General features: G+C 43.9%; 1 long non-coding RNA gene across 1 annotated transcript; it reads right to left on the bottom strand.

Annotated features, from left to right (window-relative positions):
- Nucleotides 1–5,040: 5,040 nt before the first annotated feature.
- Nucleotides 5,041–19,130, bottom strand: LOC143694487 (uncharacterized). The gene is made up of 6 exons (XR_013182983.1): nt 18,981–19,130; nt 16,469–16,576; nt 16,203–16,291; nt 9,471–9,662; nt 9,046–9,361; nt 5,041–8,519 (listed from the first exon to the last, which is right to left on the bottom strand). It is a non-coding gene; the product is annotated as an uncharacterized LOC143694487 (long non-coding RNA).
- Nucleotides 19,131–27,352: the final 8,222 nt, after the last annotated feature.

A 27,352-nucleotide genomic window follows, 5' to 3' on the forward strand; every position in this document is an offset into this window, starting at 1 on the left:
TTTTCCATTTATAGGCACCAGCAGTTCCTCCCTTCACTGCAGGGCAGTCTGAACATCCCAGCTTCTCTCGCTGCTGACAATCACTTCTCCACCTGAACCAGAGGCACGGGCACTCCCATGTCCATGTGAGGGAAAAAAGAAAGGGATATTGCTTCCAAGCCCCAGCCTCTCTCCCCTTCACAGGGGGATAAGCACAATGGCTATTTCTGTGTTCATCTCTTTTAAACTCATGTAATGTAGAAAATAAACAACCATGATGCTGAAATACTCTAGTAGCTAATCAAGCTGCTCAAAGCATATGGGAATATCTCATGTCTGAACAACAACAAAAAAAATTGTGTAGAGCAAGGAGTCTAAGCCCAAGCTGCAGACACCCAAGTGATGTCAATGTGGACTGAGGTAATTCCCATCTCAGGGTGTACATCTGCACTGAACCCACACTGTCCTTCCACTTCTTTACCCCTCTCCCATTTCCTGAGGAGTTCCTGGGAGCATTCTGCTAATCAAGCTCCACTTTAGCTCATTCTGAGGAAGAAATACACACAGTTGATATTTCTGAAAATGTTGCTCAGGGTGAAAGAAAAAAATTCTGGATATGACCTTAATGGACCATCTATTCCAGCTACAATCTCCTCACAAAACCTATTCCAGTGCATGGTAAAACTTTGGAAAAACACTTTTATTTTGTCTGATATCAATGTCTCTTGCTGCAATTTCACTTCTTTTCCAATCCACTGCAGAGCTGACAGATTATATGCAGAACAACTGGCAAAATATAGGCTAGAGAAGTGGACAATGAGATGAACTGAATACTGGCTGAACTGCCAGGCTGGAAGGATTGCAGTGGGTGGCACAGAGAGCAACTGGGGACTGGCCAGCAGGGGTGAGCCCCAGGGGTGGTGCCAGGGTCTGTACTCACTAACATCTTCATTAATCACCTCCATGCCAGGACAGAGAGTACCCTCAGCCAGCCTGCAGGTGACACAAGACTTAAAAAGCAGCTGATGCACCAGAGGGTTGTACAGGCATCCAGAGGGACTGTGACAGTCTGGAGAAATGGTGGGAATCTCATGGAGTTCAGCAAAAGGAAGAGTATTAATTCTTCCACTGGCAAGTAATAACCCCATGCCCCAGTAGAGGCTGGGGGATTTCTGGCTGGAAAACAGCTTTGCAGAAAAGGACCTGGGAGTTCTGGTGGATACCAGTTTGACCTTGGGGCAGTAATGTGATTTTGTGTGAGGGAAACTTACACAAGCCTTGTGGTCTGCATTCAGAAAAGCAGTGGCAGCTGGTTGAGGGAGATGATCTTTCACCTCTGCCCAGACCTGGTGAGTCATATCTGGAGTACTCCATCTACACCTGGCTTTCCCAGTAAAAAGAGATGTGTGCTTACTGGAGCCAGTCCAGGGATGGGCCACAAAGATGTTTAAGGGATGGGAGCATCTGATGTATGAGAAAAGACTGAGTGAAATGGAACTATTCAACCTGGAGAAGCAAAAGCTCAGAGGGATCTTCTCCATGTATATAAACACCTGATTGTTATTTATGCATGGCAGACAACTGGGAAGACAGAACCAGACTCTTCTCAGTCATGCACAAGGATAGGACAAGAAGAAATGTGAATGAACTGAGATACAAGGAATTCCATTTAAAAATAAGAACAAAACATTTCCAAGGGAGATTGAAGACCGGTAGAGCTTTCCCTGAGAGGCTGTGCTGTCTCTGTCCTTGGACATATTCAAAACACAATAGTACATGTCCCTGAACAACCTTCTTTAGCTGTCTGTACTCACAACAGGTGTTTTTAGATGATCTCCAGAGGTCCCTGCCAATCTCATCAGTTCCATGGTTCTGTGACTGTATTTCCTTCCTCTCCCACAGTAGCTTTTTTACATTCTTGAAGGTAATTTTCATATGCCCCCCTCATACCAAGTTAGTTCAATACTTCTTCAGAAGAGATATCTCATAGTGGGCTTCTGGACCTCCTTCAGTCTGTCTGTGCTCTATTCCAGGTGCCGTGTTCTGCACAGGATGCAGCTCAGTGGCTGAACCTGACTGACAGCAGTGAGTTTGGAGTTAACAGGCCACAGGGAGAGTCATGTGAGAGGACAGGTCTGAAAGAGAGGAAAAGAAAGAAAGGCCAGAAAGCAAACAAGAAGTGCTACCCACCCACTGAGTGCCAGCACACGGTTAAAAAAATTCTGTTCTGGGTGTCATAGATGAGATATCTTCAGAAATTTTCCAGAACTTTATGCTACACCTCTTTGAGAAAGAGTGTGCTTGGCTTGGCTTACACCCTGCTTCTCCCCATTAATACTGAGTTCATAAATTGTGCCTTTAAAGAAAACCAATGGATTGGGCATCAGCCTTGTTTTCCAAATCCATTTTGTGCCATTCCCCTCCCTTGACCCCCAACCCCCTGGGAATATTCAGCCCTCCCACCTCACCTGGGACCCAAGTTCCCCTGTGTGCCTGGCAGAGGACTAGATTTTCAGAGGGCAGACAATGTCGGTGAGCTCCCCTGCATTGTGCCCATGAGCTTGGCAGGAGGTGGACTCTTCCCAGTTCTCCAGAAGACAGGACAGGAGCCAAAAACCAGGAACAGAGCAGCCAAAACAATCAACTTCAATGTGCTGTACTCTAAAATATATGAGCATGTGTCAAAGTAGGGAGGCTCACAACAAGGGGCTGTCTTGAGCTGGCTTGTTTATGGCTCCATTCCTCACCCTGCCTCCTCCCTTGTCTCTGTTGCCAAATGCAGGTACACAGCCCTTTTCAAAATACAGTAGAAACCAGAGAATAAAAATTCTTGAAGTCATTCGAATATGAATTCCTCCCTCATAAAGAAGGCCACCCTCTTAGTACCCTGTCAGCCTATGCACTGACAGTTGTCACCCCTGCAGAGCAGGCACCAGATGGGTAAAGAAGGAAAGTTGTTCTTTTTCCTTCTCTAATAGATGCATTCTGAAAACCTAAGGAGGTTGTTTTGAGCTGCTTGATGGTTTCTGCCTGCTGTATTACTAAAGGAAGTCCAGTGAACAGCAGAAGAAGTGCTTCGAAATAAAGTAATAAACTGGGTGAAAACAAAGGAGATTGCTCCTGGCACAAGATGACAGTAACCAGTGACCCTCAATGACCCTAAGGTATTTACTTGTGAATAAATCTCTACATTTCAGCAGTCCCAAATCATACTGCCCAATTTAACCCAGAGAAGGTTTTCAAACCTTCTAGCCGCTTGAGCAATATCCTTCAAAATATCCTTCAAACCAAAGAGGCCATTCCCTGAGCCAAGATAAAGCAAAGCCATTCTTTGGTTTTGGGGGGAATTTTTGTTTGTTGTTTGTTTGCAGTTTTGTTATTGTTCCCCCTTCCCTCCCTCCTCATCTCTCCCCCCTAACACCACCCAAATAGACAAATCCAGGTATCTTATTTTTTGGAAATGATTTAGCAATATGTTTGCAAAATTAGAATGGGGGAAATCTTAGAATGGGGGAAATCTACTCTGATATTGCATGTATCTTTTTCCTTGGTTGGTCTTAGCTGCAATTTATCTCTGTGTGCGTATTCTGAATGTCAATATCTTGGTGTAATACCAATGTGTACTTGTTTAATGCAAGAACATAAGACCTAAACATAATGCAGATGTAGGAATCAACAAAAATTGTGTTATTATTTTGAGTGAAGCGTGACTACAACATCAGAATTCAAACCCTCTCCTCTTCTCTCAAACATAGAACGAAGGAGTCAGTTGGGAAGCTTTTTCTCCCTCATCCCTGATCTTGCAGGCCTGTTGGCTAGCAAGAAGACATATGCTAATCTTTCAGTAGAAGGGATTTTAGTCTTTTGTCTTCTTGTTTGGTGACAGTGACAGAACTTCAAGTGTTGTGGTGGGTTGGCAGCACTCAGTGGGGATCTGAGGTGCTGGTGGGGATTTCTTGAGTTTTGCCCTGCAGAGCAAACCATCAGTTGTGTCATCCTCATTCTTGGAGGTGTGAACTTACAGACCTTTCTTTACTTTCTGGTTCAAGCCTCCATTGGAACTCCATCAGGAAGCACATCACAGGAAAAACAAGGATTATCCCTCTGCTCTGCCTGAGGCAGAAGACAGGACCTCCTTGGCTTCTCCTCTGGGTAAGGTGCTCTCTGTAGAGCTGTAGGTGACACCTCGAGTCTTCAGCTTCCCTAAGAGCACTGGGAATGCTCACTGGGATGCTGCACTTTTTTTTTTCCTTACTAAACTTTCCAATATTTACTGAGATCTGAACTCCTGAGAGATGGTGATAAATGTTCAGTGTGCCCTCCTTGCTTTCCTTCCATTTTTCCAAATCACAGGCTTCGTCCTCCTGAATTAGGATATCTATTTCCAGAAGAGCAACAGTGGATTTCAGTCTCTGATGTATTTAATGAGAAATTATAAATTAATAGGCCTTCTTCATGGAAGATCTATGCTAAATCTGTGTGGGATCCTTAAGGACTGCATAGTCAAAATAATTGACTGACTGTATGGCTGTAATAAAGACAATTTAATCTAAGAACATCAAGACAGTCTAAAATATATTAAAAAACCCCAACAAAACACTAAAATCACATGGCAAAAGGGCTTAATGTGTCCTCAGCAGACCTGGCTATGCCAAATTTAATTAAAGAGTTCTATTTGTGTCAATAAATTATCATCCAAGGTAAAATAAAAGTCATTCAAGTCGTTAAAATTTAATTTTATTTAGATACACAATTAGTGGGTTTATCCTATTGCAAAATAATTCAACCAAGGAATCAATGCTAGCACCAAGTACAAGTGAGTTTACAAACAATCCAAACAGTCTTCTGACACTAACTGGCTACAGGTAAGGACAGAATGTTTTATATAAATGGCATATATGTGTACATATACATACACAAATGGGTATCTCTGTAACTATTTCCTGAAAGTAATTCCTGAATGCTACTGTAATACTACTAAAACTAATAACTGTTTTTTTACAGAAGTTGCTGAAGGCAGCTTCAGAAATTAGACAAAGCAAAAAAAAAAACCAAAACCAAAACCACAAACCCAAAAAACAAAACAAACAAAAAACAAAAAACCCACAGCATTCATAATTTTGTCTGTCTGCATCTCTCCATTTTTTTTAAAGGTGGTGCTTTAGCCCTGTGTTTGTTTTGTACAATTTTACAGTAAAATATAGATGAAATCAGGTCAAGAAAGTGGACCAAGAACAAGCCTAATGGACTCTTGCAAGTGAGCTCTCCACCGGTGTGTTGCTGCAGCAGGGATGGAAAACACTCCCAGTGCTGCCATCTGTGCCAGGATGCCTGCTAACCTGTGGCAGAAGCCTGGGTGTGGAGGATGGGCAAGATGTGCTCAAGCATATTTTATCCAAGGGGCCTTTACAAACCCACCAAAAAGTGAATCAGAGTCCAGAAGGATAATTGTTATGGCTGGGAAATTGTCACATCATCTAACCTGAGACACCCAGTAGGTAATTAAGGCAGTAGCTGCCTAATGTGTCTGCACCAGCAAATTGGGTCACTCCTTCTTTTACCCAGCTCCAGTGATTACACATCCTGTATTCATGTTAGCTCCCTTTGGGAGTGAACATCCAAGAGGAAACTCAGGCACCTCGAGGGAACAGCATCTTCCTGGTCTGCAAAGAGAGGGCACTCTGAAAGAAAAATCTCTTGCAGCCTCCAAAAGAGACACTCCTTAAACTCTTAACTCAGCAGATTTTGCCCTCTAAACCTTTCTTTTTAGGGACAGGGAGTGGCATACATTTTCTTTTTCTTTTACAAAAAGAACCCAAACCACTTCTCTGAAGGCTGGAAAAAAAGCTGTGTCATTAATATATGCATTTTGAACAGAAAAAACACCACATATGTGTACATATGTATGCACATGTGTCTGAGCATCTTTTTTTTTTAATTTTGCAGCTGCTATGAAGGGATTCTGGGGTCAATGTAGAGTTTGATGGGTTTGAGTGATCAGGAATTACCTGCTTGCCCCAGGATCTCACCCTGGTGCCATCCACAAGGAGCAGGCCTAGCAACAGCTGTAAGAGGCCAATTTACTGTGGAGACCATCAGAACCCACAGCTTTAGGAAGGAGAATGATGTTTGTAGGTGTCACATTCTCTTTCACTGAGGTCATTAGCTCTTGAGGTACAAGGAGGACAGAGGTGGGATTTGTGTTTATGATAAAGATATGTTCTAATGCTCAACTTTAGGATTCTACAGAGCCTCTAAAAAAAGGTAGAGAGATGGTATTGGGGACCAATTCCTTACTTTCATTTTTATTGTGGTACTCCTGCCAGTTGGAATTGGAATTAGGGTGAGGCCAGTAACACTTTCAAAGGGCCAGTTTGATTCTAGAGGACACAAAATCCCAGGGAAAGAACTGGTGGTGCTGTGATCAAGGCCATAGTTTCTCTTTGCCCATAGGGAATGGTACCTTGGCTATTCGCAGGCATAGAGGATGGGGTGGGCTTGGATCCTGTAGTTTTACTTTAATTCATCATTGTAGGGCTTTCAATAATGTAAGGACAGCTGGTGTGAGCAGAGGTAAAATCATGTGGTCCTTTAGGGAGGGAGGTTATCTCCTCTATATAAATAACATTAGGGTTTGTGTTGGGATTATAGTTACAGTTTGGAGAGTATAAAATACCAGAGGCACAACTCCTTCTTGCAATATGCAAAGCCTAAAGACATAGTGAGAGGATTTGTGTTGAGAAGAGAAAATTCTCTTCAAGCTCTTTTCCAACACAGATTGGTTCCCTGACTTACAGCTGTGATCAGGGTTTGAAGGTCTGGGAAACCTTCATGAACCCAGCATTCTACTGAATGCTACAGCAGTTATACAGCTACAGAGAAGAGAAAGGTTGGCAAGGGCCCTTCCTCCTTTACATGCTCTTTTACTGCGAGTATTAGTGCCCTGGTATCAGACTTAGCTGTAGGGATAGGGTGTGCAAATATCAGCCCCCATGCCCCATATTATCCCATTCCCCACAGTCCAGAGGCAGAATGCAGCAGATTTCTGCAGTGATCCATACCCTTTCAGAGTAGGAAAAGGTGTAAGGCCTAAAGCACAAATAGACAAGCCTGTTCCCACCCATGGTGAGATGAGGGAAATAAACACTCATATTGGCATGAGTGGACGGGGCCCTTAGGCTTGGCTCTCTCCTTCTGCAGGGACCCATCACTTGGATTAGCAATCAGAGGAGACAATTTGCAATTAAATCCGTGGGTCTCTGGGCTAATATAAATCCAGATCCAGCTTGCTCAGGACTAAAGCCCACATGGAATTGCATAGATGGAAGATAAAAGACGAGAAGTGCTCTTTGCCACGTGGAGACGAGTATCCAGTTTATTAGCTTGAGATAGCACACTTCCAGTGGCAGCAACCACCCAGATAGCAAAGAGCCAAGACCCCACCTGCCGTAGGGTTTTATGCCCTGGTGATGGGGGCGGGAAAGAGGACCGCAGCCAATGGGATAACATTGGGGAGGGGCGAGGGGAGGGACCACCCATGGGACAGACCACTAAGGGAGGGGGGCATCGGGACAAACCATGTGATGAGAAAGGGGGAATAAATGGTCCACATGACCTGACATACCCAGTAAAATTTTCCCATCACCAGGGTAAAAACACCAACTAAATAAGCTATTTAATGCACTACAACAACAATTTATATTTTTAAGAGCTGTCTGTGTGTCCAGAGTCAGAGTAAGTGTAGAGACCAATGCTCTGTTTTATTGTGGGGATTGCTGCCCAGGATACAATTAAAGTAAAGATTTGAGCTGGGGTTATCTTTACTCTCTCCTCAGCTTTTCCCCTTGCTTTCTGCAGTGCATGTGTGCTAGTTCATTCCTTCTGGAGTAAATCAATCATCTCCCTCCCAGAGGAAATCTGAAGATGAGTGATGGGGGAACAGCACATACAGATTTTGTGGTCACAGATGTCATCATATTCAGCTCTTCTCTCCCAGGACAAGCCAAGCAGTGTCCCTAGCAGGCCCTGAAGCCTCCTGCTTGTCCTAGGGGACCAATCTCATGCCCATCACTCAGGCACCACTGAGGTGTACATGACACAGCCACCTCTGGCACTTAAAGCACTTTGGATTAACCCCCACCCCCACACATAACAGTGATCTTTATGTCTCTGAGTCACTGGGGCTGCCCAGTGAGAAGACTTTGGAGTGAGCGTCCTGGCCACTCCATGGCAGGGGCACAGCCCTGAGCACTGCAGGCACCAGCCGTGTTGTCCCAAGCAGTGACACATCTGTCCTGTGCCCCTTGCAGAGACCACAGTGAGAAAGGAATTTGAACTGCTTGGAAAAGAAGCTCCGAGGTTGTCCTCCTTGCATTGACGACTGAGATGACATTTTGATGCTTAGTCAGGTGTTAGAGATCTCTTTCTTCCCACAACAATTCCTTCCTTCACACACTTCTGATTTTATTTTCTGGTCCATGGTTGGTTTTGCTGCACAGTGACACAAAACCATAGGGCAGTCTATGTAATAGCAGGAAAACCTGTTTCAGAAAAGAGAATAATAATATTACTATCCCAAACAAAAAGAAGGAAAAGAAAGTGATTAAAATTTTGACTATATAACTGTAATAGATTTCAAATTAAAACCACTCAAAGCATTTTTGTGCCCTGAAAAAAAAAAATCTCCATTTTTGTGGTAATTTTTTGCCTCAAATCTTTTGCAGGCTTAACATATATGAAGCAAATATCAACCCTTAACAGCACTTCATCTCTAACACTGCATGACTACTACTACTACTACTACTACTACAGTCAAGCATTTGTATGCTATCCTCAGGTGAGCATAGGTGTCTTCTAACTCTTTAGAAACAATCACATGTGAGCAGAAAAGTAAAGATGGCTTGGGGTAAAATTCCAGCCAAGAGTCAGAATCTCCTGGTAACTGTAGCTGCTTCAGGATTTCCCCACACACCACAGACACAAAGCCATGATGCAGTAAGCAATTCTGAGTCCAGCAGGTACAGAGGAGGTTGGGGTCTGTTTAGACAAAGAAATAAGGTTACTTACCAAAGCTTACCAAGGAAGCTTGTGGTGCAACTGGTGATGCACCTCTGGCATTTGTGGTTTGTGTTTCTAGCCCCCAAGCTGTATTTCCTTCTTCTTCTAGATAGCTGCCTTCATCCACATGGAAAAAGAATGCATGAGGTAAGATTTATTCTGGTTGTAAGCCAGTTCAGTCATCTGTGGTATTGGTGACAGTCGTGAAGAGAAGTTGTCTTTGAACACTAAGGTAGCTTTGTGCATACAAATATTCTTGATAGTGAGCATCAGTTGAAGAAGAGACAAAGCTTACATTCCTGATTTAAAGAGCTATCGTTCCACCCTACAAAATAAATCAACATTCCTGCTAAACCAGCTATCTTTCCATCCTGCGACATACAGCAACATTGAGGAGAAGAGAGAATATTTCCTGAGTTTTTCATTCAACCAACCTTTGTGTTATGGGTAACACCAGTCTTTTAGACCATACACAGCTTTCTTGAATACTGTTGGGCAGGAGGGCTCACTGTAAAAATCCAGCAATGGTGTGGCTGAAGCAAGAACTTTTATTTCTTCCTCTTTAGGGGCAAGTGTTGGCTGGATATGCAGTTATGTATCTCTCACATTCAGCTGCATTCAAAATCCTTTAAAAAGAACAGTGGTAAAGAAGGCTGGACTCACTCTGGAGGAAGCTTTCTGATCACAAATTCAAGGAGCACAGATATATTTTTATTTATCTTTTAAACACTGATTACTGGGAAGCAGACGTGTTTTTAAACACTTTAGTTCCAGTGTCCTGAGGTTTTTAATGGAAAGTGAAAATTATGAAGGTCATGTATTAATATTTCATTGACCATGAATCAAGACTGGTTGGCTGGCAAATATTTTATGCCTTCCCACCTGTGCAGAATTGCCATTGTCCTCCATTAAGGACCTGATTCCCATTAGCTGCTTGTGACGGATGGGGGGAAGGGGAACATGTTGTGTGTGCAGTGCTGGAATAGGGAATGAGATTTTTGCAACCTTTCATTTAAAAAAGAAATCCTTGGGGGTCTGTGAATGGCAGGCTGTACTAGAGATCTCTCAGAGGCGTTCAGACCTAATGGCACGATGACACCAGAGCTAACCTTTCTTCACCAACCTCCTTTGTGTCAAGGGCTGACATGGCTGATTTCAGAAAGCAATGATTGCTTCTCCCCTTGCTTTAGTCTGATGTGGAAAAGGCTGGTTGGAAATCACTGTTTGCTGTTTTGATTGAATGCATCAGGACTCAGGGTATTTCTTCTTTCTTTAAAGGCAGACATTAGTATTCTGGCTATCTGAAGCTCACTATGGAAAATATTCTAGTTGGGGTAGACTGCCTGCCAGGAAAGACTGATGGTTTGGTTCAGTAAAGAAAATTAAACTAAAATAAGATCTGAATCTGAAGCTCTGGCCCCAGTCTGAGTTGAGATGTATTTCTGTTTCTAAAGGAGTCCTAAAAAAAACCTTAATTTAATTCTAAAACCAAAAGAAAACATTTTGTATTTGAGCTTATTTTTTTCTGATGCTGGCTGAGGTCAAAACAAGCAATATCCACAGAATGATATTCGAAGATTTTTGCCTTAAAGAAAACTTGGGAAAAAATCCTATCTCTTTCTGAAACAATTGTTCTTATGAGGCTGTTGGGCTAATTTTGCAGACATGAGAGCTGCAACTAATCACACTAAAATCAGACTGCCTGATGCTACCTCAGATACATGTTGAGTCCTTGAAACCATACGAGCTCTTATCCAGCTAGTAGTGGTCTCAAGAAGAGTGAAGCATCCATGTGAAAATCACGTTTTTCTGGATCTGGGCTGCCAAAGTTTGCTCAATGTTTGCTGCACTCAGCCCTTTCACAGCACTCTCTGGGTACCTTCCTTGAAGTCTTGCTCATGTTCTTGCAACTTTTCAGTAATTTCCAGGAGTTCATAATTTTGCTGTGACTCCATTTCCTCTGTCCAGCTGGTCTGTATGGGCCACTTAACAGCTTTCCTCCTGTGAACATCCCTGGGCAGAGATCAGCAGGGATGGAAATCCTGCTTTCTGCAACAGTAACTTCTGGGATCATCTGCACCATAACAGGATGGATGATGGTAAATGACAGCCAGGAAGCTGCCTTTACATGGCTCCTGAGGAGGCTGGGACAGAGAGAAAAGATGCGCTACAGAGAGAAACATTTTCCTAAGGATGTCTCCAAAATTACACCATACTGTGTTATGAATGTTCACAACTGGATGTCCTTGCCACCTCCACACTGTAAACAAACAGGATTTGAAGTGAGTGCAGGCAGAGGATATCCTGCCTTTACATTGTCCCACAGGTTTTCTAGAACATAAACATAAGCAGTAGCAATTGTGCAGCAGGGCACAAGAGTATTAGCGCAAGGGTTTGGACAAGAAACAGAAAACATCTCTCACTTGAAAGGCAAAAACATACATAGATTAAAAAGTAGGTCAGAAAATTATGTGTGTTTACTCCAGAATATATTAACATCAAAAATGATTGTATTATTAATTTAAAAATAGATTAATAATTGGGTAGAAGAGAGAAAGAAATGACAGCTTCTCAAACATCTTTTACAGAAGAAAATGAGGAAGGTAGCAAGGGATACATCCATCCAACTGTTACAAAAAGAGAAATGGTGAAAAAAATCTATAAAAGCTTCCCTTTTATTGTTTTTCTAACCTCATTTCCAATAGTTTTCCCATTACTTGCTCTGTTCGGGGAATCCTTCTGCTTTTCTTTAAGGTGTTTTTCCTCATGTTATTTTGCATCATATATTTTTATTAAATCAATTGCCATGAAATTTACATCATATAGCTTAATTAAAGGGAAATTATTTTGCTGAGGAGCCTGATGGTGGATGAATGGAATCAAGCAACTACACTAGAAGACTATCTTCTTCATAAAGCCATTCATTTCCAAGTTTAGTCCTTGGGAAACAATAAATGGAATACTATTATACTGCCTAGAAAATATGACACCTTGTTGGCACATCTTAAATATTTATGACAAGTCCACCACGCTATGCTGAAATGATTTTTTTTTATAACTCTGGTTAAAAAAAAAAAAGGGCCTATTTTAACAAGGGCTGGGATGCTAATAGGTGGCAGTTAATTGTCCACAGATGATTAGGGGAAAAATCAGGCAGAAGAAAAATTTTCCAGGTCATCACTTCTGCTGAGAACATCAGGATTTCAAACAGTAGTAAAAGTTTAAAAAGTGTACTGGTGAAATAAAAAGATATTTTACTCATTTGTCTCCACTAAGATGTCAACTCTGCCATACTTACTGCATACAGCAGCCATGGTGGAAAACTGATAATTATACTTCTACCTCTTCTCATCATTTTATGAACACTGGGTATAATTAGTTTCTGTGGCACCATGCCATGCTAGGCCCTTGTGTATAAGTGCATAGAGTGCTGCAGTCCCACTGTGCTTGTTGTCTGCATTCCAGGGGATATCCCAATGACAAATCCTTCCAGAGGATGCATCGTGCCTAATACTGCTGATTTTCAAAGTGATTAAATAGCAGCTTTAAACCAGTTTTGGACAGGAAGCTCCAAAAATCTTTGCAAATTCCTCCCTTGCTTCTTCCAAAATTCCTACCTCCTCCTCTCTCCCCTCTCTATCATGTACCCTATAACAAAATCCTCAGCAAGACCATTCCTTCTTACATTTAAAGATATGGGGAATAAAGAGGATGCTTCTCTATTACCTGCTTCCATCCTCTACTCTGAAAGCTTCAGCGAGAATAGTTTTGATGTCTACTTTGGCTCCACCACATCCCTGTGTATGAGTTTTCTTGGTGCTGCTGGAAATGAAATTCATGATAAAACAGCACAATACCAGGGCCCTCTGTTGTTCTTGAGGCAAAGGAGAGTGACATCACACATGGCTAAAGGAAGCTGTGGTGCCACCCGTGGTGTGGGCAGGTGTCCAGGTCAGTGCATGGGTCTCAGGAACAGCCTTTCTCACCATCCCTCACAACCCTCTTTTCTGTTACTGGTTTCACTCTCCCTGTAAAACCTTTCCTATAGGTTGCTTTCCTTCTTAGGTTTTTTTTCTTTCTTCTTCTTCTTTTTCACTCTCACCTTCAAGGCATTTATATGCTGTGGTAGTGAGAGAATTTGCTTAATGTCATAGAAAACAAGATTTTTTTTTTTTTTGGCTATTGACAGCAATTGGTCTTCTTTATGCAGGCAATAAAAGAATGAAAGGGAAAGTGAGGGAAGCTGCAGTAGCTGCTAATATCTCATAACCATTCTTTAACTGTGATGAATTAGCTTCAACAGACACTTAAACAGCCCGCAATCTGATTTTTTAACTTTGGCCTGCTACTTTGAGAAAGCACTGACAGCAGAACAAAGTACAGGCTACACTGAAACCAGGCACACCTGAATTAATCTCCACTGTGTATTGATAAAAACAGTGCATTATAAGTAATGTGGAGTTTGGTTTTACTTCCAGTTTGCTCGATAACATTAACTCTCTAGGACTTTATTGCTGAAAAGGAGACATCCCTGATTTTCTATTTGTGTTTTTGTTTTCCTTTTTTTCTTTTATGCAAAAATGAAATGGGAGTAAACAGAATTTTCCTTGCCTTAACTAAACATCTGAATTTCAGTATCTTCAACAGTTTTTCATTTTTATTAATCATAAATAACTATTTTCATGGCATAAGGTTCACCTGTGGATCTCATTGCCTTTAGTGCCAGCAGGATGTGTGGATTGAGATAAGGACTGGAAAAAGTCACATGCACATAAAACAGGGTCACCACTGTTATGAGAGAGACATAGAATACAGAAAGTTGGGCAGCTGCTGTAAGAGCTATGTTAGCTCTGAGTTTCTGGGTTTCCCAGCTTAGGGGGATTGGATTGAGCTGACCTGTGCCTGTAGATGACACTTTCTCAAGCCAGTGCTTCAGCTGGGAAGTGCAGTCACTTCCCCAACTGACCTGTCAGGTGTTGTCTGACAAGATATATAGGGTAGTGAAATGTTCTCTTTTAAACCCTTATAATGATCCTGCAGTGATGCCAGATTCCACATTTTTGATGAGTGTTCTCTGCCTGGTGATGGATGGATTCAGAGGGAGAGCAAAGGCTTTCCCCTCTGGGGAAATATCTGAGCGAGCTGCTGGAACTCACCACGATGCCAGAGCGAGTCTGCCCTAATCTAACACTGCACTGAGCCAGGGGCAGCAGCCCCTCCCTGCTCCCACTGCAAGGATCTCTCCTTTTAATGCCTCCTTTTCTTTCCAACAGATGTTTAGGCAGGGAAGAGGAAGAGAAAGAAAGGGGAGAAAAGGAGGAAAAGCTCCCTATGCTGAGGCACTCTGGAGCCGCTTGTGTAAAAGGGATAAAATGTCAGTAAGAATGTCAAGTCTGTTGCAGGTAGAAAAATTTGAGGAAGCAATGCTTTCACTCAAAATAAATGGGCAAATATTGAGGAGATTTTAATTTGCTTATGGGTGAGAGAAGAGGAGGTGAACACAGGAAGGGCTTTTGCTCTTCACTCAGTGAAAAGGGCAGCAGAAACTGAGTTATTTGGGACTTTCCCAACTTTCACCTCCAGGCATTAAATTCCTTTCCTTTGCCATTACCACTCCAGAGTCTTTCTAAAGGGCCTGAGTTCCCAAATTCCTTTAAACTGCACAGGATAGGCAAGGCATAAATTTGGACACCTGCCCTAATCCTGAAACTCTATGTGAAGGAAATTTTGGGTCAGCTACAATTATTTCCTACTGTCCATAGGTGCTGGGAAGCTGTGTGTTGGTCCCATGAAACTGCTGCTCAAAGCAGAGTAGGCTTTACAAAGGCTAAATCTGCTTCTAAAGACATAACACCTTCCTCTCATCAAGGTTATCAGATTAGGCTCCAAATTTACATGGGCTGAGGTTCACAGGAGCAGAATTGGACAGTAACTCAGGTAGAAAGGGATCTCTGGGTGTTCTCTGGCCCAACCTCCCTGCTCAAGCTCAGACAGCTTTAAAATGAGGTCAGGCTACTCAGAGCTCAGCAAGCTGAATTTTTAGCATCTTTGAGGATGGAGAGCCTGCTGGATGCCTGGGCACCTGTTCCAGTGTTTGACCAACCTTGTTGTGATGTTTGCTCCCTTAAGATCTATCTGGAGCTTTCCAAGTCCCAGATGGCATCTTGTGGCCTCTTGTCCTGTCACTTTGTGCCTCTGGGAAGAGCCTGGCTCCATCTTCTCTACACCCTCTCATCAGACAGCTGCAAAAGGCAATGAAGTTCTCCTTCTGCCTTTTCTGGATGAGGCTGAATAAATCTCATCCCTGCAGAGCTACAGCTGGAAGAGAGCTGGAAAGGATCTGCCAAAGGAAAGGCAGAAGCTGCAACTAAGAGTAGGGGGGGCTGTGTTAGGAAGAGTTTCCATCGGGTCAGGGGACATGGCCCTTCCTTGCTTAGCACTGGTGAGGCCACGCCTGGAATGCTGTCTCCAGGAATGCAGGGATGCTCCCTAAAGGACAGGAGAATTGAAAGCCCATGGTTAGATAGGGGCTAGGAGGAGCACACTAAATGAGAATGGAAGCTGCAAACAGTGCCTTCTGCTCGGGGTCAAACTAGGGTGAGGGCTGATGTAAAGGAAAAGCTGAAACCTCCAGCCCACTGGACATGTCTCAGTGGGGCTGAAAGAAACTGCCCAAGGAAACTGTAAGCTAATAGCAGAATCCATCTCTGAGGAATACTGCATATCTGGGCAGTGGGGACACTGTCTTAGGAGTAAGTCACTGGCCAGGATTGAGAAGTCAGTGGTTGAGGGAGAGAAGGAAAAAGCTGAGAGCTATCTTTGGTGTGGGGATGGACAGGGACTGCCACAGCATCCTGAGGGTGGCAAAAATAGTCAAGCATAGTCAAGGCTCTCTAAGCCTTTTATTGTTGAGAGGTTGAGTTGGTTACTTGGAGGCCCAGAATAGGGTTAGGATAATTGTTGAGGGGTAGAGAAAAGGGAAAAATTTACTCTGAGTGGGGCTGGAAAATGATTCCCCAAGTAATGCATGGGGCTGATGCCTGTTTTCATTGAGATTTACCACTGATGTTTTTGCTATACGCCTCGGGCCCTTGTCAGTGCAGTCCTGCTTGAGATTTCTTGCTGAAAATAGAGAATACTTCTGCTTCTCTCCATGCAAAATTCACCTTCTCAGCCACTTGCTGCCGCAGGGAGAGTTGTGTCATGGTGATGCTGGGACCATTCCATCTTCCTAGCATCTGCATTAGGCTCTCAGCTGCTCAGTTTGACATACAGAATGAAAAGAAAACAACATAAAGGAATCAAAACACTCTAAAACACCCCCTTAGGGCAGAGGTAGAGCATTTATGCAATAATGTCTTAAGTCATAACAAAACATTAAATTGTATATTAGGGGTGGGAACTGGAGGCTCAAACCAAGTTTTTCTCCTACCAATTGCAGTGGCTGCTGCTGTCACCAGGTGTGTGCCTGGGGGAACACAGGTCCCTGACATCCCAAAACAGGCAGGCCTCAGCATCAAGGGACTGAAGCATCAGTGCCCTGGAGGTGAAAGATATTTTTGAAGAGATTTCATAGAGTTATAGGCCAAAATTTTATAATGTTCATCCTTCATCCAGCACCTGAGTTCAAACTGGGTGCTAGATCCTGCAAATTCTTTGCACACAAGAGGAGCTTTGGGTTCACCAAACTCAGCAGGAAGGCCCTGAAGGATCTGGCACCAGATAACTCACAGAACAGAGATGGGAGGGACCCACAAGGATCATCAAGTCCAGCTGTTTAGTGAGTGGCCTTTACAAGGATCAAACACACAACCAGCATCATGCTCCAAGCAACTGACCTAACCCCAGGCTCTGGACCCAGGGATGTGGTGCCATGAGATGTTAGCAGCCCATGGATGCTTGTCCATGAGATGTTAGCGGCCCATGGATACTTGTCAGCACTCCAAGGACTCTGCTGCTGTGCAACAGTGTCTGTGGCATTGCAGGTTTGTAGGGTTTTCTGTTTTCTTGTCATGCAGGTCATTCAGTGGCTGGGTTTCCAGCCTGGCTGGAGGGAAGTGCTGGGGCACTGGGAACTGCAGGACAGGTGCCAGCAGGAAGGAAATATCCTGAACTGCTTTTCCCTAAGGGAAAACCTATCTTGTCACTGCCACCTGAGCTCTCACATCCTCCACTGGAGTCTGTTTTTCCTTATCTTACCTTCTTCTGCCTCTCATTTCAGCCCTTTGGATGCCATCCAGTGACAAGGGACATTCCAGTGACTTCTTTTGGAATTCTGTGACTCCTAACCCACCCAGATGGGTCAAATCCACACATAGTGTTAATATTTAGTACACAAGCTCTATACTTGTCACACTAACTGAGCCATACTGTACTGTCAGTAGATGCACCTTACTAACCAGCCTGTGGTCCTTGGGATGGGAGCAGGAGTGATGTCTAGGCAGAGAGCAGCATCTCTGTGGGAGATGCTATAGCTGTGTGTGCTCCCCCTGTACTGCAGAGGGACTGCATTGGTCTCTCCCTGCTTCCAGCCACAACAGTGAAGAGCAGCTCCTAGCTCAGCTAACAAGACTCCCCTGGGAAGCTCCTTCCTATCTGAGATGACCTTGGGGAAAGCTGGCTCCAGGTGAGGACTTTCCTACGTGCCTAAATCAGAGGAGAGCAAATGTCCAATTAGTGTTCAATAGGGCCAGCAACCCTTTGTGGGCTGTTTTGGAGTCCCATTCTCTCCCTTGTGTTTCTTCCATCTCCTTGCACTGTGATGGAAGAGACTGTGCAGTTGCAGGGGGATAACACCAGGGGCATGGGGGTGTGTTTGCAATCATTCCATCTTATGAGTGGATGCATCATGGATCAATCAATGCAAGGGAGCTGGCAGAAAAGCAGCAGTGGGCCCAAGGGGAAGGAGCAGGATACAGCTGTCCTTTCCACAGCAGTGAGCCACTTGGCCAGATTAGGAATGCCAGCAAAAAGGAGAACTTAATTCTCCTGGGAGTTTCTGCCATGCCTTCACAGTTACTGAGGTTCCATGCAGCTGGTCTTCAAAGGAGAAGGCACTGTGGTGGAAGGAAAGCCAGGGCTGGGAGACCCCTTGTCTCCCAGATGTGAAGAAACCAAGTCTGGCTGAGATTTCCTGTGCCAGGTCAGGGGTTGAGTGCACTGGGCTGGGACCAGGGGTTCTGTCAGGGCTAAGCCTCGAGCTGCTGGTTGAGCTGCACTGGTGAAAGGGGACAGGGAGCACAGCCCCAAATGGGCTTCTCCAGAATTGCCCCAGGGACACAGCATAGCCCTGGGCCACCCACCTTCCCAAGGACATCTAGTACAATTCATCTGGGGCCAAGTGCTAGGACAGGAATACAGGTAAGGCAGATTATCTAAACTGGTGAAGTCATGCCATGCAGAATATCCCTTCAAAAGTGGCTTCAGGAGAATAAAAGGTAATTTCATTTTCCACTGCACTACAGAGTATTAAGCTCTAAGTTTGCCAAATACATCTGAGCTAACAAAACAGGAAATTTCTGGAGAGACAGAACTTCCTCAGAGCCCTAAAGACAGAACCAAAATGACTGACATTTTCTCATACTCTCTGTCATGTGTTTGACAAAAGCAGCATAATGTAACCCCCTTTACCTGGTATCAGGAGAGAGCAATGGCCTGTATAATGAGAAGATAAAGAAAAATTGAAGGGCTTGTAAAGGACATTTGTGAATCCTGAAAGCCATGAGATGTTCATTATCAGTTATCAGTGCATCAAGACCCTCCTGAGATGTGCATCTTTGGAGAAGGCCTGTTATGAACGTTGCTGGGAACGATGAAATTCAGAGCTCTAACTTGCCCCGATTTAAAAATACCTTGCAAGGGTTTGAGAAGGTTGTGTCTTTTATTTTGCCTTGATTTGCAAGAAGACACCAACGAAGTTATGAACCAAAAATTGCAAGGCTTACCTTGATGCAGTGATATTGAGTAGTTGTGTGTTCTGATACACTCAGCTGGTGCCTTCAGCTCTCTCAGCCATGACAGCTCCAAAGTCCCAGAAAATTCCCATCTCTACAGGACCGTGTGAATTCATCTGAAGGAAGATGGCAATGACTGCATAAGTCTCTCTCAGCTATGAACAAAAAAAGATGCTACGTGCTGTCCGTGCCTTTGTGGATGGATCACGGCACCTAAAGTTTGCATCCCTCTTGCAAACTAATTTTGCTATCCAGGACTTTTGTCCATTGTATGATACTGCCTGAATGAAATAGTGAAAAACCCTATTTCGATGTGAATTAGCCTCCTGCTTGCTTTCCAAGGAAAATTCCAGCACACCTTATAACTAACCATTTCATACTGTCAAAAATTAAACTAAATAAAAGTAAAATTATTCACCCAGGCTGAACACTGGTACAGACAAATGTATACCAGATTAGGAAAAATACCAGATTAGGAAATTTTACCTACAGGAACAAAGTTATTTTTATTTGATAACTAAGGAAATCCTACTGGCCCCACTTCCTAAACTTGTCCTGGCAGAGGTCAGTGGGGATTTTTCTGTGTCATTTAAAAAGCCTTTAATTACTCTTTCCTTGCATAGGACTTCCCTGTAAGGATAAGCAGGTTAATTACTTCCTGACTAGTATCTGCTTCTTCTTATTATTAATTATTTAGCAATTAATTATGAGGCATTGCCTCTCAGGGATATGTGTGAGTTATAATAGGCACCGATACAGATAGACTCTGCCCTGAGGAGTTTCCAATCTCTTCTTTTTAGTTGTATGACCAATGAGATGTAGCTTCATTTACACAAAACAAATGGAAAAGACACCCACCTCTCTAAGGCTGAGGAAGCAGAGGTTTATGGGATGGGTAACGCAGGCACTTTGTACATCTGTGTGACATATTTACATCACAAAGAGTGGGAGCAGCTACAAACACTCAACCTCAGATGGCTGTTCTGTGAGAAATCCACACCTAAACCTGCATCCCCAGGTGGCTGCCCTTAAGGGAATGCCCAGGCAGCGCAAGTGGGATTGAACACGGGGACCAAAAACCAGCCCTGTGCAGACTGAGACCACAAGATGCTAGCAGGGAAAATTGCTGTCCATCCTACATCCCTGCTCCAGCTCTGGATGTGAGCTCTGACTGCTGAAAAGCTGTTAAACACACAGCCTGCTCTGAGGAGATATCCCAGAAATAGCATCCAAGCATTCCTCAGCCGCTGCCCGTCTGCGCCGCAGTCACACGGGGAGCTTCCAAGCAGGAGCCCTGCTCCACTGCCCACGGATGCCTCTCCCTGCCCACACCCTGGTGAATGCAGAGGGTGAGCAGTGTTCCCACTACCAGGCCACACTCTGAATTACAGAGAAGAGGCATCCCAAGGGCTGCTCTTCTGCCTCTGGAGCTGCTAGTGAGAGGAGTTCAGATGCATCAGAGCAAGACTGTGTGCAGCAGGCTGTCAGACTTGACACCAGCTAGGGATTTCACTGTTTAAATCCTGACTTCAGATTCAATCTGTGCAGCAACAGGCAGAGAAGGAAGCAGCAGGCAGTTTTTTCCAGTACTTCCAAAGTCCAGGTACCCAGCTGTTACACCCACTTGCTGGTCCTTCCTATTTTTTTTATTCAGACAAGCAATTGAAAACAGTTTCACAGCTTAGCAGCTTCTGTGTAGAAACAAATCTGCTCTTCTACACAATTAAGAATTCACTAAATCAAAGTCACAGCATCATGAGTCTGGTGCCCTTTCAGAGGGTCTGGTGAAGCTGCTCCATGGTTCAGTGCTTCTGTGAAGCAGAGACTTTTCCTTGGCATCCCGAGGTATGGAAAGCAGCAAGCAGCCTCCTGTGCAAACGAGGCTGCCCTACTTTCTGTAAATGACTGCCCCTCAACCATCCACACCAGACAGTCTGATTATATTTCTCATATTGCAACACAGATGTTCTTAACTTGTCATCTGCACCAGGAACAGCAGCCAAGTATTCCAGCTGTATAATAGCTTTTTATTGCTGATTGAAGAGTCTCAGTATAAATTATTTCCCCTCATATCCCTGGAAATCACACAAACATCACACAAGGCAGGGAATGATGCATTTAGAACCACCTCTGCAAAGTGCCACAGCAATGTTTTAAGGAGGGTTGTCTTAGTCCAAGTGTGAGCAACTCTGATTTGCAGAGCTCCTTCTGCTGAGAAGATACATGGGAGAAGTGTCATTGCTGGGCACAGTTGGATTTGGAGGATCCTGCTCTGCTGTTGAGAATCCATGATAAAAGGCAAGTCATCTTGTGATGACTTGTTGCCTTTAATCTAAAATCAGCAATGCTGAATACAAGGAGATTGGTAGGAAAACAGAAAAACCTGGAAGACCAACAAGGGAACAAACAAATGTCTTTGTAAGGAGTAGGGGTTGATTAGTTCCTCCCAGGATAAGAAGCAAAGAACATAAAGCAAAGCTTGCAGGTTCAAAACAAACACATGGAAATGTGTTCACCATGTGCCTAAGGAGGCTGTGGATGTTAATTTTTACATGGCTCAGGAAGGAGGGGATGGCTACTTGAAAGCAAAATCCATTGAGGGGTATGAAATATATGCATCTGACAACACATCTGAGCTAGGAAATATCTGACCTGCAATTTTTTGTTGCATCTTTGTACATTTTCCCTGCCCATCCACTATTTTCACATTATCCTCTGCAAGCCCTCTCAGGAATGGGATATCAGACTAGACATACCCTTTTTTTTTTTAATCCTGGAAGGCAATAGTTTTTGCTCTTAATGTGGATACATCCAGTGAACATTAAAAAGAAGCACTCTCAGCTTATCCAAGTCTGTGGTGCTTACCATGATAAGAGGATTCAAAGAGCCATTTCTTCTTGCAAGCTATACCACCAAGAGATAAAGTCCAGTTGTTGGGGCTGGCACTGATGCTCCTGGCAGATCACAATACTGGCAATGTGGTTATGTACATCACCAGGGACTCAAGAGTTTGCTTTGCAATTCTGCTCTGTGAAAGTGATACCTGTGGAAATACAGGAGCTTGCCCAGAAATATCTGCAATGCAGGTGGTCCCAATTTTTCACCAAAATCTCTTTGGGATTGGAACACTTCCTAGGAACATGCCAGATAGTCTCTTGAGCACAGGCATTTAAAATATTTTGTTAGCGATGTTTGATAGAGTTCACAAAGATTCTGCATAATGTGTTGCTGTTCCTTTTTTGTTGCTTATTGGCAGACCAAGGAGGGATGGAGGAAACCAAGATCTGTTCCACTTTGCTCTTCTTTGGTACCTTTACCACCAGGAAAAGCTGAAGGTTTGCTTCTGAAGCCAGGATGAGACAAGAATATAAACTGTTACCCAGTGCATTAATAATTAGCACCTTGTGAGTCCTGCCACCTACCCTGTCTGAGCAAGCCAAAAAGCACAATTTTACTGTAAATTTTTACTTCCTTCCTAAGGAAACTAAGTTCACTACTAAGCTTTCTGATAGTATGTCTGTGGTTCTGCCACAACCAGTCACTTCAACCATCACACTTGAGGCTGATGTACAGTTGTAAGAGTGGGAAAGATTTGGAAAATCTGAAGTTCCTGTATAATTAACAGATAAAAGTCACTGAGTAATGAAAACAAGCATTATTGATCACCTCACTGTGGGGACAACAGCAGTGCCAATACAGCCTTTACTAAACAGAGAGTTCAATCTCTAGACAGGTCCTTAGGAAAACACATCTCATTGCATCTGCTGCTTATGGACATATTTTAGAAGACTTAAAGACAGTGCATTTCACCACCTGCAATCCAAATGATTACATGCCTTGACAAATATTCCCCACTGGTTGTATGATGAAATGAGAAAGTGGCAGCAAGGCTAGATCAGGAAACAAGCATGGAGAGCAGTTTTCACTGCTGTATCGAAGGCAGAAAAGGATTTTGCCCTGAAAAGCAGAAAAACAACTTGAGTGAAACACTGGAGGGGCATTTCACAAGAAAGAAGTCTGACAAAGTGGGACTGATTGAAAAAGTCCTTTTTGCAGGGGAAGATGAGAACAACTGGGGTAAGATGAGACTTAAAATACATCCTGATTTATCTGCAGTTAAAAAAAAAAAAAAAAAAGGTAGTTCAACTAATAGGTTTAGGTGTTACCCACTTCACTCCTGAGGGACTAAGAATTTTTTCTCCAATAAAATTTCTTCTTCCTCAGGCACCACTACTGGGATAAGGACTCAACAAAACTATTCAGCAATCTCCTACCCACCAGCTACAATATACTCTCCACTTGAAGTGTACAGTTTTACGTTGCTTTAACTCCCACATGGATATAAAAAATAAACTTAGCCATGATGAAAGCAGGCATATATGGCTGCACCATAGTTAGTTTTACAGGAACGACCAAATTCTAGTTATATTGCTGGAAGGCCATCCTGAGAACACCTTGAGTTGGAAGTGATCCACAAAGATCACCAAGTCCAACTCCTGGCCCTGCACAGGACCATCCCCAAGACTCACACCATGTGCCTGAGAGCATTGTCCAAATGCTTCTTGTACTCTGGCAGGCTTGGTGCTGTGACCACTGCCCTGGGGAGCCCATTCCAGTGCCTTCTGGGGAAAGAAACTTCTAAAACCCACCTAATCCTCCCCTGACACAGCTTCATGCTATGAACCAAAGTCTTTTACCCTGTATAGTTCAATGCAGAAAATCTGAACACCTTACCTCCTCATTTATGCAGTAAGGTGCAGTCCAGAGATTCCTTTACCAATGTCAACCCCAAGCCTCAACTGATAAGACTTGCCTCTCAGATGAACTACTTTGATTTTGACTGCCACAAACACAAAATTTTCAGTTCTTGGGGTGCCTTAAGCCTTTTCCCCCTCACTCTGCTGCCTCTGGGGATTTTATTGGCTGTGTAAGGAGTCCCTGACAATTCTCTGGACACCATGTATTCATGGCTGGATGTTCCAATGATTGAGTCATCTAGGTGTGAGAGAGGAAAATGAAGCTGGAAGTTGAAAGAATTCCTGGGCAGACAATTCAGATGGATGGGAGGAGAAAAAGGGTACATCCAGGGCCATTTACCCCAGAGAACAGAATTGATGATCAGGGCTGAAATAAGGGAAAAAATATTTGGAAGTCAGCCAACTGAGTCTTTTGAAAAGGTGTTGCTGTCAGAGGAAAACAGAGGACTTCAGGTGCAGGTGAACCTATTTGCACAGAATCCATGAGTCTAAAGCTCAGTCAAGCTCAGAAGGAGTGTCATGAGGACATGAGGGAGTCTCTCCAAACAAAAATCCATCTCTCTGCTTTCCCTAGCTCCATGTGTTCTGGACACACATTTATTACCTTTCACTGACAAGTATTTTCTCTTAATCTCCTGTCACATTTGTATTTGCAATCCTCTCCTGAATTCAGTGTTTAGTCTACATCCCCTATCTGCTTCATGGAAGACTTCATTTACGTGGTTCCTTACAGTACCTCTTTTATGATCAAATCAGGTCCTTTTCACAGAAGATGATGTGTGGCTACCTCTGTGCAGCTGCACTTGTAGTCCCAAGCTTTGACTGCTTGACATAAAGTCATTTGTTAAAGGACAATAACAAGCATGATGAATTCTAATGCTCTGTGTGTCATGGTACTTAAGTATCTCGTAGAAAACAACATCACCATTATTTCACATTGCTGCAGCAACTCAACTCCCTTTAAAAAAAACAAAAAACAACCTCAGAAAACCAACACTTCATCATAATATTCGTGGACAGGTACCAAAAGAAATCAATGGTTGAGGATCTACATCTATCACAGCTTGCAGAAAACCCTTTGCTAATATTGGGTCAAGGGAAACTGCTCTAATTTTCTGGTTTCCTATGTGAGCTTGTATTCACCTGACACCACTCACTGGCATTAAAATAGATTTTCAGCCCCCTGCTTCATGCATCATATACAGCAGAGAAAATAAATCAGCACTTTCAGAGATAGTGCTCATGACAATGGAGCTGGTGCCACAGAGAGGTTCCCTCATTAGCTGTGTCTCTTGTCCCCATTGCAATTCAAGTCTTCCAGGGACCACTGAAATCCCATAAGGACTGAGGCACTCTGGGGGTTGGGCAGGACTTGGTATCACATCCTGGTATCTCTGACACCTGGATATTCACTTATTCATTCCTGTCCAGCCCAGGAAGGTAACGTGTCCTATGAGGTTTTGAGGTATTAAACTGTGCTGTAACTTTGTTGATGGATGTCAGTCAACCTCAGGAAAGTCACTGAACATTACAGAAAAAGAAGAAAGTCTATAAACATTGTTATAAAGTTTAATAGCAATATAATCATGGAACAGATCCTCCTAGAAGCTCTGCTAAGGCACATGGAGGACAGGGAGGTGATTCGGGACAGCCAACATGGCCTCAGCAAGGGCAAGTCCTGCCTGACCAACCTCATGGACTCCTCCGATGAGGTAACTACCGCATCAGTGGCCAAGGGAAGAGATACAGATGTCATTTATCTTGACTTCCATAAAGCCTGTGACACAGTCCCCCACAACATCCTTCTCTTTGAATTGGGGAGAGATGGATTCACTGGATGGACTGTTAGGAGGATAAGGAAGTAGTGAGATGGTCTCTTCCACAGGGGAGTGATCAATGCTCGGAGTCCTGATGTACATCAATGACAAGTGTGTCACTCAGGGCTCTGCACTGGGACCAGTGTTGTACCTTCGTTAATGACACAGATGAAGGGATTGAGTGCCCCCTCAGCAAGTTTGCAGATGACACCAAGATGAATGGTATGGCTCACACACCTGAAGGATGGGATGCCATCCAGAGGAAGCTGGAAGGGAGCTGGACAAGCCCGAAAAGCAGGACCATGGGAGCTCCTGTGGTTTAACAAGACCAGGTGCAAGGTGCTGCACCTGGGCTGGGGCAACCCCTGGTATCAACACAGGCTGGACAATGAGCAGATTGGGAGCAGCCTGCTGAGGATTTGGGGGTGCTGGGGGAGGAGAGGCTGGACATGACTCAGCCATGGGCACTCACAGCCCAGAAAGCCAAACGTGTCCTGGGCTGGATCCGTGGCCAGCAGGCTGAGGGACGGGATTCTGCCCCTCTGCTCTGCTCTGGTGAGACCCCGCCTGGAACCTACATCCATTCTGAAGTCCAGAGTCCCCAGCACAGGGGACATCAGCCTGTTGGAGTTGGTCCAGAGGAGTAGCTTGGAGTCCACTTGGGACCCTTTTGAACCCAAGGCAAAGCCTTTGTATGCATTGTATGCATAGCCATTCATTATGATTCCTTGATCCCACAGAAATTTTCAGCACCTCTACCTTCCTGTGGCAAGGATTTCCCACAGCCTGATTCTGTGTGGGCTAGAAGCCCACCACGTGCTGGCTCATGGGGTACTGTCTGTAGTATAAAGGAACGAGTGAGGAACTGCCTGAAATGGTTGCAGCTTTTCCCTCCACTCAGGCTCCAACAAACCTCCATCTCCTCCCAGCCTCACAGGCTGAGGACCACCAATCTATTTATTTGCTGATATTGAGGAAGCTGGTTCATATCTCTGATCATCCTTGTCATTTGTTCTCAGTGTCTGAAGCCAGGACATGTCCTTTGGAAAGGAAAATGGAGAGGAAAATGAGCTAGGACACACTCTAATAAAGAACTGGTGCACAGTCAGAGACAATCTCACACTGAAGGCAAAAACAGAACAAAGACCATGGCAAATACAGCTTTCATCCTCTGGGATGGACATAGGGGAAAATCTACATCTGAATTTGAAAGAACATGCAGGAGACTGATGGAGGAGAATTAGGAAGTGCATTAGGACTCTCAAACATGTCACCACAAGTGCTCCATTGACAAGTGCTGTCGCACTCTGCTCAAACAATGCTTCAGGGAAGCCAGGGCACACTTCAGAGGGAGGGCATGAGAGCCCTATGGAGATCCCTCTGTTTAATGCATTATAATGAACAGTTAATGATAGGGCACTTGCAATAAATGGCAATACCCACTCCATTGTGAAGCATCCCAGAGAGCAGAGGGAATCCATTGTCTGCCCAGCAACCTCACCTGGCTCCCTGCTTTGTTCCTCCTCTGGAGAGAGACACCAGAGATGCTGCGGAAGGTGCTGCTGGAAGATGCACTCATTTCATAGTCACAGAAAGGAAATTCCTCATAAAATATCTCATTTGCCTATTGAAGAGTAGCAAGGCTCCAACCTCAGGTGGCTTCAATCCTTCAACCTGAAAGCTAATTTTAACCAAAAAAGATTTTTATTTTTCCTCCCAGAAAATGTAGGCACTTGCTTCTGTCTCGAGGCTCTCTGTGCCTAATAAATAGCTCTTTGAAGAAAATGCT

This window comes from Agelaius phoeniceus, chromosome 1, assembly GCF_051311805.1.
Source record: "Agelaius phoeniceus isolate bAgePho1 chromosome 1, bAgePho1.hap1, whole genome shotgun sequence".
Lineage (NCBI taxonomy): Eukaryota > Metazoa > Chordata > Aves > Passeriformes > Icteridae > Agelaius > Agelaius phoeniceus.